Source organism: Medicago sativa, chromosome 1 (assembly GCF_051527215.1).
Source record: "Medicago sativa cultivar Bolivia chromosome 1, Bolivia_mono, whole genome shotgun sequence".
Classification (NCBI taxonomy): domain Eukaryota; kingdom Viridiplantae; phylum Streptophyta; class Magnoliopsida; order Fabales; family Fabaceae; genus Medicago; species Medicago sativa.
Window position 1 is genome coordinate 55660617 of NC_140749.1, and position 6000 is coordinate 55666616.

The following is a 6000-nucleotide window of genomic DNA, read 5'->3' on the forward strand; positions in this document are numbered from 1 at the left end:
AATTATTGTTCAAAAAATTAAAAAATTTATATATATATATATATATATATATATATATATATATACACATATAATTTTAATTGACTTTTTCCTACTAAGAACTTTGTTTAGTTTGTTTCATGCGTGATACCAAAACAGATATTCTCCCGCTAGATCCAAACATAGATAAAACTAAACGAGTACCTTAGATAGTTGCCTAAATTGCAAGAGAATGGACTAATCAAACAGAGATCATCCCAATTCAAGACTACTTATCAGATGAGACATAATCGGGAGTCAAAAATCCTTGCATAACTCTAGGAGACTATGAATGGCTAGATAACTTGGATGAAGTATCTCTTGGTTTCCAACCAGCAAACCATGTGGTGTTCAACATCAAGAACAATGTGTTGATTGATTTGAAAAGTAATTAATTTTCAGGTAAGGAGTCGGAAGACTACAATGCTCATCTTACGCACTTTATGATTAATTGACTAGACACATTACCAAGAGGTACCTTCACAACCTGGGATCAGCTCAAACGAAAGTTCTTGGACCTTCACTTCCCCACAACAAAATACTTGGCGAGGAAGAAAGAGGTAACTAACTTTAAGCAACAAGAAGGCAAAATACTACATGACACATGGGAAAGGTTCAAGCTATTGTTGAAGAGGTGTTCCAGACATAAGTATTCAAACATGGATAAGATATTGTACTTCACAAGTGGTTTACAAGCACCGACTAGAATGTTGGCTGACACATCAGTTGGAGAGACCATCAAGACCAAAACAACAGAAGAGGTCAGAGAGCTGATTGAGAATATGGCCCACAATGATTACCAACCAACATTCAAAGAGGTAACAAGTCAAAAAGTTAAATAAGAAAAGGAGACAATGCTCGAAGAAAATCTGCTCTCCAACGATGAATTGTTGGAGATGAAACTAGATATGGTCACTAAAAAGTTGAAAGTAGCACAGTTAACAACAACAGGAGAAAAATGCAATTTTTGTGAAGAGCTACATCTCACATGAAGCTGTCTTCCAAAGGGGTTGTGATTTAAGCACGAACAAGTAAACTATCTGGGTGTATTCACAATACAAAAGAGGTTTCTGAACAAAAGTAAAGGATTTCAGCCTATTGAGTGGGAAGGAAACTTTCGTAGAATATATTCTCAAGCGAAAAAATAAGCAAGTAGAAGATGTGTATGAGGAATTCAAGAGATATATGGATGAAGAAAAGAGACTCTTGAATAAACATATATAAAGAAGGCAAAGAGAGTTTTCAAAAAAATTATCAGAACCAGTTAAGCTTTTACTAGTTGGGGGCAAGATCGACAATTCTTATGTAAGGGAAGAGTGTCATATGATTCAAGAATACAAAACTCAGAAACCAGAGAAAAAAATTTCCCCTTGGACCAAAAGAAGGAAGATGTCAATTGATAAACGAAATTGGCAATTACACCAAATCGCAATAAGTAGTAAAGTAGTAAGTTGTATCGTTCTCCACATGGATTGTCGTTCAACTTAATAATTGGTAAAACTTATTTCAAAGGCAAAAAGTAAATAAAAGATGAATAGATTTGCAGGGTTGAATTGATCTGCCCAATGTAAGATTAGGTTTTTGTGATGCAGATGATTAACAACGATTTGGGTTTCCTCGAATCTCCCCTTCGTCTTTGATTGGAATTTATCTTTTAAGAAATTAAACAACTTATTTTGTGGATCATCGATTTAATGTGTCACGACGATTCTACTCGTTATCAGAGAAAAAGTAGCGACGGAGACAAATCAAAACTTAACTTCCTAGCCTCTATGAGAAGTAGTAATTGGAAAAGCCAATGAACTAATAAGATTTCGGGTTGTCAGTGCTTACTTTAATCCTATAGATCAATCTACAAGGTTACACTCGCAGTTAACCAATTGTCGAAGCATTAAGAACGGGCATGATTTAATTTAAATCTCAACACAATAAAAAGAATAAACTGAATGAAAACTTTATTAATAAATTCCAACAAATAACAAGAGTTCATCATGGAACCCTAATCAAGAGGTTTAGTTGCTCATGGCAACATACATCACAACAAAACAATAGAAAACATACCCTAGAAAGAATAAAAGGAGGAGAAATTCCGCCTTAAATATCTGATACTTGACCATTTTGCTCTGAACCGTCAATGTTTCTGATGAATATAATAGTGGGCAGGGGTTCCTATTTATAACATTAGGTTACTTAGGGGTCAAGAGAAGAAAACTGGACTTTTATCCGCCGATCCAGCTTGAAAACAAGCAAAAAGGGGTTTTTACCCGGTGCCAAAGGGCAGAGGCACATGGGGCAGCAAGGAACGTTGTCCCATGTGCAGGGGCACATGGTACATGCGTATGGGTGCATGAGGCAGCCCCTCTGGTGCAATTTCTTGCGTTTTCTTCTTGTTTTCGATCGTTCTTTCATTTGGAAACTCCTAGGAACTTGAAATGAATTTTCTTCACTTTGTATTATCTTCAACAACCTTCTAAGAACCCTTGATCTTCAATTCTTCATCCTTGATCCTTCACCTGATGTCTTTATTTATTGATTTACATGATTCCTCACTACAAAACACTCAAAACACTTGTGGAGTTGCAAGATCTAGGATAAAACTAAATTACCACGACTCGAGTGAAAACAATACAATTTGTTCCTCAAACCATTGACAACTCTTCTAATTATCATCTTATTTGTCTTCAAATGCAAAGAAAAGTACTAAAAACATAGCCAAAATGTCATACGAAGCTTTGTCATCCCAAACCTATAAATAAATGTGGAAACCAAACCTATAAATACAACTTCTCTCATTAATAATTTTTCATTCAGAACGAAGCGGTTCAAGAGGAAGGCAAGCACTAGGAGTCTCTCCTCACTCTATGTTTCTATAGTATGTTTTATTTCTTTTGTAATTTATCTTTAGTTACCATGAGTAACCGAACTCTATTAGGGTAAGATTCTAAGATGAACCTCTAACTTATTTGTTGGATTATTTAATTGAAGTTACTTATTCAGTTATTTTATGAATTCTATTTGATTTTATTATGCGAATTATTTATTTCTACGGAATCGAACCACCCTCGTGATTACGGTACTTAGGAAAGTGACATACATAATATTGGTGAAAACCTACCCGAATTAGGAAGTAACTGAGATAACACTTACAGTAATTAGGGAAACCGTAGTAACTTCAGGGAATTAAATCAGCGTAGTAACTTTACTCTTCTTTCATCCTTGGTTAGGTAGACGATATAGGACTACTCGTTTGTAGAACTACCAAAAGAGAGAGTATGTTGATATACTTCTAAGATTCATAGATAAGGGAACCTTTAGGATCATTGTAAATTTAGGAACGATAATTTAAGTATATGTTTAAATTACATCTGAGAGAGTAAGACCTCACTCTAATATTTCTTACGAAGCAGTACATATCCTAATTGATTGACAACCCTAGCCAATAACGCGTGTTTAACCTTAGCGTGATCAATAAGTGTAACTCAACAGTTGGAGGGGAATAAAAACATGACCTTTGAGAGAGTAAGACCCCACACGTACAAACCCGTGTGATCAATCTGTGCAACTCGACAACTGGTAGGATAATAAAACCCCACGAAGTCATCACGTTTATGGGAGACTTTTAACAAATACCTGAATAATGTTTGACCATTAATTAATTTTAATAAATGAATAGAGGGGATTCAAAGAATCCTTACCGCCGTTAACATTCTACAATCAAAACAGGTTACTCCTAAACTCTTTCTCTTTTGCAAATAGACTAAATTGCAAAAACCTCATTTATCTTTTAAAGGAATGCTAGCAACACTCACTTTTCAACCCTATCTCTTGCACTCATTATTTATTGGATGAAATCATTGTATGTCCCACCACTTTATGAAGTTGTTTTGCAAATAAAATAACAAAGTAATTAATAAAAACACTATATTAATGTTAATATTTTGAAAATAGTTATGAAATTTAAAATTTCAAAATGTTATGTATCGATTTTTTTTTACGGCAGTACATTTTTTCTGACGTATCTCATACCATTACATAAAAAAACTTTTTAAGAGATATAGACAAATAAAATCAGCAACTTTAATTTTATTATTATCAATGCAATTATTTTTCACGCATCTTTTATTAGTTTAATTTAGAAATTTAATTTCTATGTTTTTTTACAAGAATTTTCTATTTTATTTTTTTAAAGGATGTTTGTTATTAAATATTAATTTCTATGTATTGCCGATGTAATTTCTTTTACACATTATGTTGTCAAGATAATAGTCATTTTGGTCCCTGAATGTATATTAGACATGGCAACGGGGCAGGGTGAATTTTAACATTCCCGGCCCCGCCCCCAAACCCGTCGGGGATAGAAATTTTACACCTAGACCTGCCCCCAACGGGGATGGGTTTCCCCAGCCCCGCCCCAACCCCACCCGCGAAAATTGTAGACAATTTTTTATTTTTATATTTTTTCACTGATAAGTGCTCAAAAGTAATATATTTCATGTGTTAAAAGAGGCATTTTTAGTGACTTGTTATGCAAGTTATCTACGGAAAAGCAACCAATTGTTGTAATTATACCATTTATGCTTTATATGCCTAATTCTACCCAATTTATGCAGGAAATGACAAGCAAGGACCAAAACTCAAGTTGTGTGAACCAAGCAAATCTCGCTTACGCGAGGTCATCTCGCTTAAGCGAGATTCCTCCAGGGAGAAGCTCAACCTTCGCTTGCATCTCGCTTCCAGGGTCGCTTGTGGATTTTGGCATCTCGCTTACGCGAGATCATCTCGCTTACGCGAGATTTCTCCAGGGAACTGATGAGCATCTCGCTTTCCATCTCGCTTCCATGTCGCTCAAGCAGGATTCTAAGGCGGTTTATGTTTGAAGCAACTTCGCTTGCGCGAGGTCTAACTCGCTTACGCGAGATACAACTTCATCAAGGAGCAGGGCTACGTGGCAAGACTTCATTGGTTATTGTTAGATATTTAGGCATCTCGCTTGCGCGAGATGCAGCTCGCTTAAGCGAGATTGCACGTTTTCAGCCCATTTAAATACAAGTTTTCCCTCTCTCTAGGACTATTCACTATTCCATTGAAAACATTTTACACATTTCTAGAGAGAGGTTAGAGCTATTTCATAGAGAGAAACACAAAGCAAATGATTAAGGAGTAGATTCAACCCTAGATTCATTGAGACATCAAGGATCTTGGCATGGAATCTTCATCTTTCCTTCATTCCTTGCATTAGTTTACATGTCTATATGTAACTAACCTTCTTTGTAGTATTGAGGTAACAATCAAGCTATTATGTAATCTTTTGATCTTTTAATATATATGGTTCTAGCTATATGATTCAATATTATTGTTATTCTTGCTTTTAATGCTTTCAAAGAGATTCAAGATGATTTGGACACAAACTCTTGAATCTAGAACTAGAATAACAATTTATCTTATGTTATATCACTCTTGACAAGTTTGTAAACCTTTGATAATTACTTTTAATCAAGATTTTAATGCTTTCGGATGCTTAACCAGGCTGGACACGGTCGATTAAGTTATCCGATCGACTTTGTTATCGTTTAAGGAATTTGGACACGAATGTTTAAACGATAACCTAGAAATAACGATGTCGCTTTGGACACGAAGGATATTGTAGAAATGATTGTAATAATATTGGTTATAAAGCTAGAGTCTGTTAATCGATCGAGAGATTGCTGCTGTTATGCTTGCTCGTTATCTTATACCGCAAGCGAAATAGTTCGATCCCCTCTCGTTTTTACTTTAGTGTCAAACATGGATATAGTGTTACAAACAAACAAATTATATCCAAACCCTTAATGTGAACGATTGTGTAAATGCTTATGATTAAACGTAACTCCCTGTGGAAACGATCCTATATATACTCACGTGTACATAGTTATATGACGTGTAGGAAAAATCTTACATCAAAATGGCGCTGTTGCCGGGGAGTAACGGAAATTTTTATCATAA